General features: G+C 35.1%; 1 protein-coding gene across 9 annotated transcripts in view; it reads right to left on the bottom strand.

The window, feature by feature from the left end:
- Window positions 1-15,659, bottom strand: part of TUT4 (terminal uridylyl transferase 4) — a 124,325-nt gene that overhangs the window by 100,557 nt on the left and 8,109 nt on the right. The window contains exon 2 of one of the 9 annotated variants that reach the window (XM_045858432.1): window positions 9,135-9,203. The exons of the other annotated variants lie outside the window; for them this stretch is intronic. The gene's annotated coding sequence lies outside the window, so the exon portion shown is untranslated. The remainder of the gene's footprint in view (window positions 1-9,134; window positions 9,204-15,659) is intronic. 9 annotated transcript variants of the gene reach the window in all.

Below are 15,659 nucleotides of genomic sequence, written 5' to 3'. Positions count from 1 at the left end.
AAGAGAAACCCAGAGTTTAAAAATAATAGTAAAATTCTGTATATTATAATGATGGATATGTGTCAGTATACACTTGTCAAACTGCATAGAATGTAGGAAACCAATGTAAACTACAGGCTCTGGGTAATAATGATGTGTCAATGTAGGTTCCTGGCTGTAACAATGTACTACTGTGCTGCAGGGATGCTAATAGTGCAGGAGGCTATACTCTGGTGGAGAAGGGAGTACATGGGCACTCCGTTCTTTCTTAACTTTCTGTTCAATTTTGCTGTGAAACTAAAACTGCACTAAAAATGTTTTTAAAAAGATGGTAGTAAGAGCACATTAAAATCAGAACTCATTTTGTTCTAAATATAATAGGAACAATTCCGCATTTACCAGAGAATATAACTATAAGCAATTTTGTTAAGTCAGTCCAGTAATTAGAAATACCTTGTATATAATACTTATGGAAAGCAAGGATTTTTTTTATTTTTATTTTTTGCTGTTCACGTTACCCTACAGGCCTTAAATTCAAACCTATGCCTCTAAACAAAGATTAACAAGATTAGTAAAAATCAGAGTCAGCAAAAGCAAACTACATGTGTAGCACCTTTAATTTTACTTGATTTATTAAATTACATATTTATGCAGAACACCTCTAATATAAATTATAACTACATTACACAACCACAAAAATATTACCAAAAATAAAAAGATCAGGACACAAATCATTTACTGCCAATTACCTGTATTTATGCCAAATCACATGCAAAAAAAATCTGAACTCAGTTGTATCTCCACTGTAACATCTTACTCAACTTGAACCCAGCTTTTATAATTCCGATTGGTAATAGAGTCCTTTATATCTCTGCCCAGGTTGTCTTTTATTTAAAAAAAAAAACAACAAAACTTACTACTCTTCCTAAGTTACTTTATAATCTTTTAAGAAATTATGATAATTAATATTTAAGCCAAAACCATACTAGATTTTCACCATTACTGTCTTTTTGAACTAACATCATTTTCCAGTAAAAAGCTACAGCACTTTTATCCAGTAAATACCCTGGTTTTGGAATATTTGAATTTATTTAATTAATACATTTTGCTTTCATTATTTTTGATAAGGAGTCTTACTGTCAAACAGTTGTCAAATATTTGACTACGCCTAAATTCTTTTAGAAACTGCTACCAAGTTCCTACTGTTAAAAATAAAATGAGTTCTATTTCTAAAAGTTTAGTTCTACCTAATCCAGTAACTGAAATATTTTAAATTTTCTATTACTATTCTATGATAAGGACTCCTGAATAACTCTGTAGATGTCATCTTAGTGACAAAGGTCATAAATAAAAAACTCTGTATATCAAATCTGCATATAAGCTACAAGAATTTTTAAAAATCATTTAAAATCAATAGTTAATATAAATAAATGCTAGTGAAGAGTTCAAGACTCAAAAAATTGACAGGTTTCACTTTAAGGCAATATTTGTTTTATATAAATAGAAGTACATTTAAATTTTTAATAGAAATGTTATGAAAAAAGACTAAACTATCATGTTTTCATTTCTAAGAATTCTCTAAATCTCTGATTATTCTTTTTAACAGCATTCTGATCTTGTCTTATAAGTTGATGAGACAAGAAATCATCTGGTTTCTGCCCTGGCTGGCGTAGCTCAATGGATTGAGCGCGGGCTGAGAACCAAAGTGTCACAGGTTCGATTCCCAGCCAGGGTACATGCCTGGGTTGCAGGCCATAACCCCCAGCAACTGCACATTGATGTTTCTCTCTCTCTATCTATCTCACTCCCTTCCCTCTCTAAAAATAAATAAATAAAATCTTTTTTTTTTAAGATTTTATTTATTTATTTTTAGGGAGGGAAGGGGGGGAGAGAGAGAGAGACAGACAGACAGACAGACAGACAGACATCAATGTGCGGTTGCTGGGGGGTTATGGCCTGCAACCCTAGTAATGTACCCTGGCTGGGAATCGAACCTGGGACACTTTGGTTCCCAGCCCGCGCTCAATCCACTGAGCTACGCCAGCCAGGTAAATAAAATCTTTAAAAAAAATTTTTTTAATCATTTGGTTTCTAAAAATACTGAACATTTTCCTGAAATTTTTTTTATGCTCACTGTATTGCTTCTTGAGTTCCTATTTATGTTTTCTTCTCTATCAAGCACACTAATATGCATAACAGAGGTCTCAGAAGAAAGAAAAAAAATACTTTAAAAATAATAGCTGAAAACTTCTCAAACATGATAAAAGACAATTCTACACATCCAAGAAGCTCAAAAAACTCCAAGCAAAACATACTCAAAGAAATCCACACTAAGATACATTACTGTTAAATTGTTGAAAACCAAAGACAAAGAGAAAATTCTGAAAGCAAAAGAGAAGCAACTTCTCATGCACAAAGGCTCCACCATAAGATTAACATCTGATTTCCCCAGAAATCATGGGGACCAGAAGACAGTGGATGACATAGTTGGAAGTCCTGAGTAAACAAAATTGTCAACCAAATACTCAATAGCCTTGCAGCAAAACTATCCTTTATAAAGGAGAAATTATGGCACTTCTAGATAAACAGAAGCTAAGAAAGTTCATTACCAGCAGACATGCTCTACAAGAAATGCTAAAGGAAGTTATTAAGGCTGAAATGAAAGGACACTAGACGGTAACTCAAAACCAAAAGAAGAAATAAAGGACACTGGTAAAGGTAATTGCACAGGTAAATAAAAAAGCCAGTATTACTGTACTTTTGGTTTGTTACTTTTCCTATATGATTTAAAAGGCTAATGTACAAAAAGAAATTATAAACTATGTTAATGAGCACACATGTATAAAGAAGAAATCTGTAACAATAACAATAGGACCAGAGTTTTTGTCTACTATTGAAACTAAGTTGGTATTGCTCAAACTTAGCTGTTATAAAATTTATTAGTTACACTGTCTCCAAGGCAACCATTAAGAAAACAATTTTTAGACTCTATTTATTTTTAGAGAAGGGAAGAAAGAGAGGGAAACATCAATGTGTGGTTGCCTCTTGCATAGCCCCTACTGGGGACCCAGCCCACAACCCAGGCATGTGCCCTTACTGGGAATCAAACCAGTGACCCTTTGGTTCATAGATCAGCGCTCAATCCACTGAGTCACACTAGCCAGGGCAGAAAATAATTTATTAACCAAGGACAAACCTCACGATCCTTTCTGTGATGTCATTAAGTGATGTGAATAAGTTGGAAAAGGAAGATTCAGCTGGGGAATTTTTCCATGATGAAAATGTGCTTTGGTACAGGGCACAGGGCCCACACACTTGCTTGTGAGGTACTATGATTAAAGAATCATCATACCTTACGATTTTACACGATGGATAACATGCGAATATATAAACTGATTAACTCGTCATTAGCTAACCTCTGATTTTCCCTCCCATGTGCTCCCTTCATGTAATGATGTTTATAAAGTGAACAAGTGTCCCTCACTTTCACACAATTTACATTGTTTAGGAGTAACTGGGAAGTACTATTTACATCATGTTCAGGATACCTATTTCAAATGAATCAGAATGCAATAAAGTAAAATTAATTCTTTAAAATAAAAAGTATTCTGGCCACGTGACTCAGCTACTTGGAGCACTGTCTCATACACCAAAAGGTTGCAGGTTCAATTCTTGGTCAGGGCACATACCTAGGTTGCGGGTTCAATCTCCAGGGCTGCACATACAGGAGGCAACCAACTGATGTTATTTTTCATACTGATGTTACTCTCTCCATACCCCTTGGCCCTTCCTCTCTCTTTAAAAATCAATAAAAACATATCCACAGGTAAGGATTAAAAATAATCATTAGCCCTGGCTAGTGTAGCTCAATGGACTGAGTGCCAGCCTGTGAACCAAAGGGTCACCAGTTCGATTCTCAGTTAGGGTACATGCCTGGGTCAAGGGCCAGGTCCCCAGTAGGAGGCACAGGAAAGGCAACCAGACACTGATGTTTCTCTCCCTCTTTCTCTCTTCCTTCTCCTCTCTAAAAATAAATAAATAAAATCTTAAAAAAATAATTGATAGAGGAATTAGATAGAAAATCAATAAAGGAATACAGGTTTGAATAACACTATAAACCTAATATATATTCAGAAGAGTGTAGCCATCATAAGCAGAACACACATTCTTCTCAAATGCACATGGAACATTCTCTAGAACTGCTATGTTGGGCCACAAAACAACTCAATAAATTTAAGAAGACTGAAGACATACAAAGTATCTTTTCTCATTACAATAGAAAATTAGAAATCAAACCAATAACAAAAAAAACTGGAAAATTCACAAATATGTGAAAATTAAACAATGCACAACCAACCAATGGGTCTGAGAAATCACCGGGGAAATTAGAAAATACTTTAAGACAAATGAAAACTCATATTTTACCCACTTTTTTAAAATGATAAAAGGAACCTTCACATGATTTTTAAAATAAGAATAATAAATGAACACTAAGAACAACTGTACACTAATTGGATAACCTTGATACAATCGGCAAATCCCTACAAATACACAAACTACAAACACGCTTATAACCAGTAAATATTAAATTAATCAATCCCCCCCCAAAAAAACAAGAACCAAAAGGCTATAATGGCGAAGTCTACTCAATATTTAAAGAATTAACATCAATCCTTCTCAAATTCTTCCTCAAAAAAACTGAAAAGGAGGGAACACTCTAATCCATTCTATGAGGCCAGAATTACCTAGATACTATAAATATACATGCAAAACAAAAATCATCAAAATACCCACAAACCAAATTGAACAGCATATGAAAAGGATTATACACCATCACCAAGAGATTTATCTTCAGAATATAAGGCTGGTTCAGCATATGAAGTAAATCAATGTGATATATACCACATTAATAAATTGAACAGAAAAACATATGGGCATCTCAACTGATGCAGAAAAAAGCGTTTGACAAAATCCATCACGTTTTCATGATTTAAAAATTTCAATTAACTAGTAATATAAAAATTCAATTAACTAGTACTAGTAATAGGGGAGAGGAGGGGGAGAGGAGGAAGGGGGAAGGGAGGAGGGAGGGAGGGAACAGAGCTATCAATAAAACCAGACTCACTATTAAAAGACTGTAAAGTTTTAAGTCAGGAATAAGAAAAAGATATCTGCTTCTGCTAGTTCTATTTAACATATACTGGAACTTCTAGCCAGACCACTTAGGAAAATAAAAGAAATAACAGGCATCCAAAATTGGAATGGAAGAAATTAGGAATTAAATACTGAAGAATAAATTTAACCAAGGAGACAACAATTTGTACACTGAAAACTACAAGACTTACTGAAAGAAATTAAAGATAGAAATGAGCTCTGGCTGGTGTGGCTCAGTGAACTGAATGGCAGCCTTGTTGATTCGATTCCCAGTCAGGGCACAGGCCTGTTGCTGACCAGGTCCCCAGTAGGAAGCGCTTGAGGGGCAACTACACATTAATGTCTCTCTCCCTTCCTTCCCCTCTCTAAAAATAAATAAATGAAATCTTAAAAAAAAAAAGACTTAAATAAATGGAACATTCCATGTTCATAGATTCCTTCCAGCCTACTTTCCCTGCCTACCTCTTCCTTGCTGTTCCCCTTTCAAATTCTGATCTCACTGCCAATGAGATGCTGGGAAGGAGGAGTATTTTAAGTTCATGTATCCTACAGCCACAAGGGAATGGAGGCTGGGAGACATGCCTTTTACAGTATTTATCATTCACTTAAAAGAATTAATCACTCAACCTACTGAGTATTGTTATTAAGCTCCAGAGCCCCCAAAACTGTTCAGGCTGCTTTCCCAAAGGCACGGAAAGCTGGAAACGGAGAATAATTCATGAACTGCAGCCCACTGTGTACTAACCCACTTATTCCCTTCATGTAAGTTACAATTATTGCAAACAATTTATATTGCTTATAATATGGTTAAGATGCCAATAGGACCCAAAGTGATCTACAGATCCACTATCAAAATAACAATGGCATCTTTTGCAGAAATAGAAAAGCCCACCCTGAAATTCATAAGGAATTTCACAACACTCTAAATAGCCAACACAATCCAGAAAAAGAAAACAAAAATTGAAAGTTTCACACTTCTTGACTTCAAAATTTACTACAAAGCTACAGTAATCAAAACAGTATGGTACTAGCATAAAAACAGGGCATATAGATCAATGGAACAGAAAGCCCAAAAATAAACCCTCATATACTCAGTCAACTGATTTGACAAAAGTACTAAAAGTATTCAATGGAAGAAACAGTCTTTTCATCAAATAGTGCTTGGGAAACTGAATAGCCACTTCAAAAAATGAAGTTCAACCTTGACCTTACAACACCTACAAAAATAACTCAAAATTGAGACAAGGTTTACAATTAGTAAAGCACTAATTGTAAAAGCAAGTGACTGAAAAAAACTCAAATGACCACCAAAAAGGAACTGGTAGAAAAAAACTATCACAAAACCATAAAATATATTACTATGCAGCTGTAAAATAGAGAAAGTCTCTATTTTGCTATGGAGTGAGGGAAAATACAGTGTGAAGTGAAAAATAGTAATATACCATATTTTGTCATGTATAACACACTCCTGTGTGTAATGCACACCCATGTTTTTGTGCACATTATACATGGGACTATTATACCCCTCATATGTAATCATTATACCCATGTATAACCATACCCTTAGTTTTCCCTCAAAAATTTGGGAAAAAGAGTATGCATTATATACAACAAAATATGGTACATAGCAGGATACTGTATGTTAATTTTGAATAAGAAAGAAGAGAATCTGTATACTTATGTTTTCAAAAATGGAAAGATAAAAACAAAAGGATCAAAGACCTAAATTTAAAAACTATACAAACACTATACCTGCCCTGGCTGGTGTGGCTCAGTGGATTGAGCCCCCGCCTGCAAACCAAAGGATCGCTGGTTCGAATTCCCAGTGGGGCACATGTCTGGGTTGCAGGCCAGGTGGGGCACCCAGTAGGGTGACATTTCCCAGTAGAGAAATACTGATGTTTCCCTCTTTCTCCTTCCCCTCCCTTCTCTCTAAAAATAAATTAAAAAAAAAAAAAAAACCTATACCTTATACTCTAAACTACACACAAAATATGAAAACTATAAACTTTTGTGACCTTGGGTTTGGCAAGTTTCTTAAGTATGACATCAAAAGCAGACAACAAAAGAAAAAATAAATTGGATTTCATCAACCTCATTAAAAATTAACATATTTTCCTTAACACCCATCTTGGCAATGACTTTTTGGATTTGACATCAAAAGCAAAGGCAACAAAAGCAAAAATAAACAAGTAGTACTACAACAAACTAAAAAGTTTGTTCAGAGAAAAGGAAACCATTAACAAAATGAAAAGGCAACCTACAGAATAACAGGAAATATTTGCAAATCATGTATCAGATAAGTGGATGTATCCAAAATATATAAAGAACTCAACAGCAAAAAAAAAAAGTTAGATTAAAATATGGGCAGAGAATCTGAACATTTTCCCAAAGACAACATACAGATGGCCAATACGTACATGAAAAGGAGCTTCATATCACTAATAATCAGGAAAATGCAAACCAAAACCACAATGAAACATCACCTCACACGTATTAGAATGGCTGTTATTTAAAAAAAAAAAAAAAGACAAGAAAGATAGTAAGTACTATCAAGGATGTGGAGAAAGTGGAACTATTGTGCACTAATTGTGAGAATATACACTGGTATGGACACTATAAATATGTGGGTCCCGCCAAGATGGAGGCTAGGTAGAAACCCTTCACTTCCTCGCACAACCAAAAGGAAGATAATAAGCAATCTGAAAGCAATAAGCAACCAGAAGTGCCAGAAAATCAAACTGCATGGAACCCCAATAACCAAGGAGTTAAAGAAACATTCACCAGACCAGGAGGAGGGATGGAGACTGGAAGTTGGGCGAGCGGAGAGGACACGCAGCAAGGCGAGGATCTTGCAGGCAAGGGAAGGATGCAGAGGCAACAACAAGCCAGACCAGCTGAGCAAGTGGGCCTGGCTGAAAAGGGAAACTAAAGCCTCAAGCTAGCTATAAACTACCAAGGGGTGTTGCCAAGGCAGGAGAAACTCCCAGTCTCACAGGACAGAGTTCGGTGGGAAGTGGGACTACAGCCTAACAAACCAGTTGCATTCTTCCCTCCCTGACCCCTCCCCCAAAGACAGCGCCACAATGCAGCAAAGAGAGTTGCCTCGCCTGGGTGAATACCTAAGGCCCCACCCCCCTACAATTAGACAGGTGCACCGAGACAAAGAACTATGGCACAAACGAAAAAGCGTATCAAAACTCCAGAAAAAGAGCTAAGAGATGAGGAGATAGACAACCTATCTGATGCAGAGTTTGAAACACTGGTAATCAGGATGCTCACAGAACTAATTGAGCTTGGTCTTAAAATGAAGGAACAAGTGAAGGCTACCCAAAGTGAAATAAAGCAAAATATACAGGGAACCAACAGTGAAGGGAAGGAAACCAGCACTCAAATCAACAATATGGAACAAAAGGAAGAAAACATCCAACTGGAACAGAATGAAAAAACAAGGATCCAAAAAAAATGAGGAGAGGTACAGGAACCTCTGGAATAAATATAAACGTTCCAATAATCCGAATCATAGACGCATCAGAAGCAGAAGAACAGAACAAGAAATTGAAAACTTATTTTAACAAATAATGAAGGAAAACTTCCCCAAGCTGGTAAAGGAAACAGACTTCCAAGAAGTCCAGGAAGCCCAGAGAGTCCCAAAGAAATTGGGCCCAAAGAGGAGCACACCAAGGAACATAATCATTAAGTTACCCAAGATCAAAGATAAAGAGAGAATTTTAAAAGCAGGAAGAGAAAAGGAGAGTTACCTACAAAGGAGTTCCCATAAGACTATCAGCTGATTTCTCAAAGGAAATCTTACAGGCAAGAAGGGTCTGGAAAGAAGTATTCCAAGTCATGAAAGGCAAGAACCTACATCCAATATTACTCCATCCAGCAAAGCTTTCATTTAGAATGGAAGGGCAGATAAAGTGCTTTCCAGATAAATTAAAGTTAAAAGAGTTTGTCATCACCAAGCCCTTACTATATGAAATGTTAAAGGGACTTACCTCAGAAAAAGATGATCAAAACTATGAACAGTAAAATGGCAACAAACTCACAACTATCAACAAATGGACCTAAAAAAACAAAAACAAAAAATCTAAACAACTACAACAGGAATAGAATCACAGGAATGGAGATCACATGGAGGGTTATCAGTGGGGAGGGGGAGAGGGGAGAATGGGGGAAAAGGCACAAGGAATAAGATGCATAATTGGCAGGCACAAAATAGACAGAGGGAGATTAAGAATAGTATAGGAAATGGAGAAGCCAAAAGAACTTGTATGTGCAACCCATGGATATGAAATAAGGGGGGGGGGGGGGGATGCTTGAGGAAGGGAGAGTACAAGGCAGAGGGGGATAAAGGGGAGGAAAAAATGGGACAACTGTAATAGCATAATCAATAAAATATACTTTAAAAATAAAATAGAATCTTAAAGTAAAATAAAATTTTAAAATAAATAAATCCATAAATAAATAAATCCATAAATAAATACATAAATCCTTGCCATTTGCAACAATATGGATGGACTCTGAGGGCATTATGCTAAGTAAAATATGTCAGACAGAGAAAGACAAATACCATATGAGGTATCTGAGATATGAGGAATCTAAAACAAAAACTGAACTCACAGAGAAGAAACCGGTAGTTGTTAGACATGGTTGGCAGGGAATGGTCAAAAGGTACAAACTTCTAGTCATTAAATAAGTCCTAAGAATGTAATATAGAGTGTGATGACTAAATAATACTGTACTATGTATGTATTTAAAAGTTGCTAAGAGTAAGTAGTAAAATTTCTCATTACGAGAAGAGATTGTGACTATGTGTGGTAATGGATGTTAGTATGACTTATTGTGATCATCTTGTAATATATACAAATATCAAATTGTTATGCTATAAACCTGAAACTAATAGTATATTCAATTATGTCTCAATTTTTAAAAATTAAAAATTCTGTTTATAGCAAGGACACTACCAAAATAGCAAATGTAGACAATCAACAGAATGGAAGAAAATATTTGAAAATCACATATCTGATGAGGGTCTATTATCCAGAATATATAAAGAATCCCTACAACTCAATGACAAAAAGCCAGGAAACCCACTTTACATATAGGCAAAAGACTTAAACAGACATTTCTCCAAAGATAAAGAAATGGTCAATAAATACATGAAAAGATATTTACCAACATTACTCATTAGGGAAATACAAATCAAAACTACAATAAGATACTATTTCATACCCACTAGGATTAGCAAAAGAAAGACTATAACAATTATTGGTGAAGTGGGGACAAGATTGAAATCCTCATGAACTTGGTGGTGGAAATAAAATGATGCAGCCAATGTAAAAACCAGTTCTGCAGCCCCTGAAAAACGTAAACATAGCATTACCACATGATGCACCAATTCTACTCTTAGGCACATAGCCAAAGGAATTAAAGCAGGAACTTCAGATATGTGTACTCCTGTGTTCACTGCAGTATCATTCATAATAGTCAGAAGGTAGAAGCAAGACAACTATCTATCAACAGATACCTAAAATGTGGTATACAAGCACACATACTCAGCCATTAAAAGGAAATTGATACATGCTACAACATGAATGAACCATGAAGACACTGTGCTAAATGAAATAAGCTGTCACAAAAAGACAAATATTTTATGATTCAATTATATAAGATACTTGGAATAAGCAAATTCATGGAAACAGAAAACAGAACAGAAATTATAAGGGGCTGTGGGGGCAGGGGGAATGGGGAGTATTGCTTAATAGGTACAAAGTTTCTGCTTGGGATGATAAAAAACATTCTGTGGACAGACAGTGATGATGATTACACAACATTGTGAAGGTACTAAAGCCAATGAGTTGTACAGAAATATGATTTAAAAGGTAAATTTTGTTATGTATATTTTAAATCAATAAACAATTTTTAACTCAAAAACATGTTAATCAAAATAATGTGCATTAAGCTTATATGAAGTATCATGGAGCTCATATTTTAAATGTTCAGTCACTCTATAAAACAACTAAAGGTTTAAAAAAACCTAACTTTTTATATGGGTAAATCAACTGACAGAATTTTCTATGATCAAAGGCAAGTGAAACTGGCCCCCTCTTAAAGCCAGTTTTTTTAATAAATTGGGTTTCTAAACTGAATTATCTAGATGCTAACAAACAACTTGATTATCTAGGAGTCTTTGGTTATTCCAGCCTTTTCATTCTTTGTTCAGTTGGTAAACTTCTTTGGCCATTCCAATATACATTAGAATCTTGAACAGCAATAGCAATGGTCAAAGGAAGTATAAATTAGCTTTACTCACAAGCAATTTGTTAAACAGCCTGAGACTGCCAGTTGTTTGGGGGTTTTTTCCTAATGAGATGTAAAGATTAATCTGGATTCCCAAAGTACAGAAGCCACATTTTCCTCCTCTTCCCTATAAATAAATGATCAAGAAATAGCTCTCTACATAAAGATTTCTGTGATGAAAGATATACTAAAAAGCTCTTCATTATCAAGCAGCTCCTGGGTATTTACTTATAATAATATACCGAATGGGTTTCTGGTGGATTCACTTGTTTGTTGGGGATACCTACTAGGTCCCATAGGTGATAGGACTCCACTAAGGTCCTATATAAGGCTTGAGCTTCTATACCACACTCATTTTGAAATTTCACAAACTCTACTACTCAGAATGGGCCACATTATGTTATAATAACAAATGCTGATCACAACATAAGTTGATTTATCAACTCCTGCAAAATCCTCTGTGACTGTCCTAGGCTGTCTTTCCTACACTGGCTCAGCATTCCAAACTGCTTTAACCTTGTGTTACCACCCACTATTAGCAAAACAGGGGAAGAGGGAACAGCACTGATCACCTTTGCTCCCGTTTCATTTACCAAAACAAGTCACTTTGCTGCACCTAACTTCAAGGCAGTAGGAACCCTCAGAGTGCTTCAAAATAAGGTAGTACCTATTAATGCTTACCACATTAGTACAAGATGAACTATGATAGCCTGTCTCAATGCATATTACTAATCCTTTTGTTCAGGACTGATTTCAAAGACACATGATCTATGCAGTCACACAGGGGCTCCATATTCAGAAAGACCCTGTGCTTGATTTAAAGCTCTGCTGTCACCATCTTGAGAGTCTTAATTTTATCTTTAAATTTGTGTTTTGGAATGAAGTCTCATGAGACAATGCAACATGCACACGAACAGAGAAGATACATTTAAACTGCATGTCAGCCATTCCTTTCCACTTCATTCTCACATAGCTTTGGTGATGACCCATTAAGTACAGATTTCTAGTGGATCCATGCTGTGCGGGAATTAAGCCAGACTCAAAGTGAGTATAAGGCAAGCACGCTGTGCACAACTAAGCAAGCAGGGAAAGAGAAAGCCCAAGAAGCCATATTTTCTGTTTGAATCAGAACTTGTTTCAAACACAGAAGAAAGGCAATGCTATCCTAAGAACCATGAATGATGAAAAAATGTATCATATCTTTTCTTACTCATGTTAAATCCTTGGTATTAACGGACCCCTTATGCTCAAAGTGATGACAGAGAAGGAAAGGGAAAGATACAGCAAGCCACAGTTCCTTCTCCTTTCAGTCCTGCCAAAGTCAAAGGTAGAAAGTGTTGGTAAAATGTACAAATAAAAGAGGTGAAATAGCCCTGGATGGTGCTGCTCAATGGATTGAGTGCCAGCCTGTGAACCAAAGAGTTGTCGCTTGATTACCAGTCAGAGCCCATGCCAGGTCCCCAGTAGGGGGCACGGGAGAGGCAACCACACATTGGTGTATCTATCCCTTTCTCCCTCCCTTTCCCTTTTTCTCCAAATTAATCAATTAATTAATTCTTTTTTAAAAAAGAAGTAAAATAAAAACAGTTGTGTAAGTTTTGTGCAGTATCACCACTCTTCTGATAAGAATGAAATATGTATATTCAAGGTATGAAATACTAGTAATTCCACATAAGAGTTACATACTTTTACATTTGCATTTAAAATTGGCATATATAATATAAAGATGAGCAGTAAAATTCATGCTTAATAACTTGAAATTTTTAATTATTTAGAATGATATTAAAAAGTAAATAAAAGAATATGACAGGTTTTAGTAACATATAACTATATATTCTGGTAGCTTTGTATTTTAATAATACCTTAGTAGCACTCTTTTCCTGCTATTGCAAAATTTTAACAAAAATTATTTGTCAAGATTCACATATAAGGTGCTGAGTTAAAAGCTGGGGATATGAAAATAAATATGGGCTCATGTTTAAAAGGGGAGATAATCATTTAAACAAATAATGACAATTTTATGTGACACATTCTAAGGAAACCCTGAGGAAAGAAACTAAGAAAAGTTCATCATGGAAATAATAGTTGAGCTAAGAAAGAATGTCCCTCTTGAGAGAGAGAGAAGGAATAGTTCTAATAGATAAAGACTTTATGTATTAAACAAAATGTATTTCTAAACCTGACAAGTTTTCAGGACCATAAAATAGCATGCATAATGATGAACACAGCAGATGAACTGGGAATGTGGTGTTCACATTTGTATACCAAGTAGAACTTAAGACTTTAGGGAAAAAACGCCATACATTTATTTATAAGCAGAACTGTGGCACCATTTCTGTTTTAGGTCAACTTCAGCAGAGCAGGAAGACAGAGTGGTGAAGAAAAGGACAAGTCAGTAAAGTAAATACTAGTAATTATCAGTAATAGTAAAAAGCATTAGAAGGTTATTTGGGGCCTAATCACAAGTCATTTAGGTCAGGCTGGGGAGGGGGTGAGGCTGTTTTAAAGTTAAATGGGTTTCTTTCCAGAAGGACCTTTCATACTCTTCAATACGCTAATAAGCATGGTAAACCTAAGAGATATAATTTACAACATCTATTTGACTAAAGAAGCCTCTTTTGCTAGGACCACCTATCAGTACGTATCTCAAAGAACTTCAAGAAACAGAAATTTTATAATACTGTTCTATGAAACAGAAGGCCAGCACCAAGTGAGAAAAGCAGAGGGCAGCAGAGGGCTTAAGACAGAGGTAAAACAGCACATGTGAAGAATAGGAAAGAAATCTGTAACACTGCCAAGCTGTGATAAGGAACTAACTAAACATATAAAACTCCAGTCTACTAGTTTATACTATTTGCAAATATTTAAATTCATACTGGGTAGGGGAATGACAGAATGAATATTTCAATAGGGTAAGGAAGCACAACAGTAATGGTACCAGTTGGGGGAAGGATAAAGCCAAAAAGAGACTACATACGGAGAGATCAGGAATAGATCAGAAAACTAAAGAAATAAGAAAAAATGAACATATAGATATTTAGGAGATTTTGGTCAGAAGTAGAACTGGTTTTGAACCATATGAGTAGGTGTATCAAGAAAAGTAAAGGTGAACAGCACTGGAACACAGAAATTAAGGAAAAATAAAGTTAAGGTGCTAGATGACCTTCAAGTATTATGCTTTCAATTGCCCAATATGATGTCAAGAATGACCAAGGTATCAGTAAATACAGGGGAGTGACCTGGAGATTCCTAGACTGAAATGATAAAATAGGATAAGAAATATAGTCAGCAGGCATCAGTCTCAACGGAAGAATAATTTTAGAAGAGGAAAGAAGAATAAGCTACATCCCTGAAAGGATTTAGAATAATGGTTCTCAATCTTTTTTCTGTTTTAATGAATCTGAAAAATAGAATACATTCCCAACAAAAACAAATAGAAACACAAGAATGGGGTGGGGGTCAGGTGATAACTGAGTGGTTTATCAAGCTTTCCAAAGTGATTATGAAATGCCTTCCTAAGGAAATATAAAACTCTCATATATTAAAAATCACTGGTTTAAAACTGGTACTATCACAGAAAGCTTAAGTACAAGTTTTAAATACAAACTAACAAATTTTTATTTGTATGACATAATTCAAGACACTGTCACATAACAATACCACAAGCTCCTATATAAAGTCCCAAAGCTTTTATATTGTTTTAAAGATTCTTGCAATAAAAAAATACGTAGAAGTGATGAAAAAAAGTTTAACACAAAATGGTATTTTCAATACAATTACAGGTATATAAAATTTAAAAAAATTTTGATGATGTAGCATCAGCTAATACATGTCTAGTATGTGCATTCATTATCTTCATGCATTTGCAAAGTTAACAGTCTTGTCATGTTTTCATTTTACACATTAATGAGGCACTGAGTTTATGACTTGCCTAAAATGACACAAATGAAAGTGGTTTATGCCTAACAACAAACAAGACTTCCAATTTTTGCTCCATTAATCTAAATCAGTGGTTCTCAAACTTTCTTATTTCAGGATCTATTTGTTCTATTAAAAATTACCAAAAACTGAAAAAACTTTTTGTGGTTTATAAATATTGATATTTATATCATTAGATTTTAAAACAGAAGTTTTTCAAATACAAGAATATATTATTAACTCATTCTATGAGATCAGTATTACCCAAAACCAAAGACATCATGAAAAACTATAGACCAATG

This window comes from Phyllostomus hastatus, unplaced genomic scaffold (assembly GCF_019186645.2).
Source record: "Phyllostomus hastatus isolate PE091 unplaced genomic scaffold, TTU_PhHast_1.1 phas_contig_147, whole genome shotgun sequence".
NCBI classification, from domain to species: Eukaryota; Metazoa; Chordata; class Mammalia; order Chiroptera; family Phyllostomidae; genus Phyllostomus; species Phyllostomus hastatus.
The sequence above is the reverse complement of the archived record's forward strand: the minus strand, read 5'-3'. Positions and strand labels throughout refer to the sequence as shown.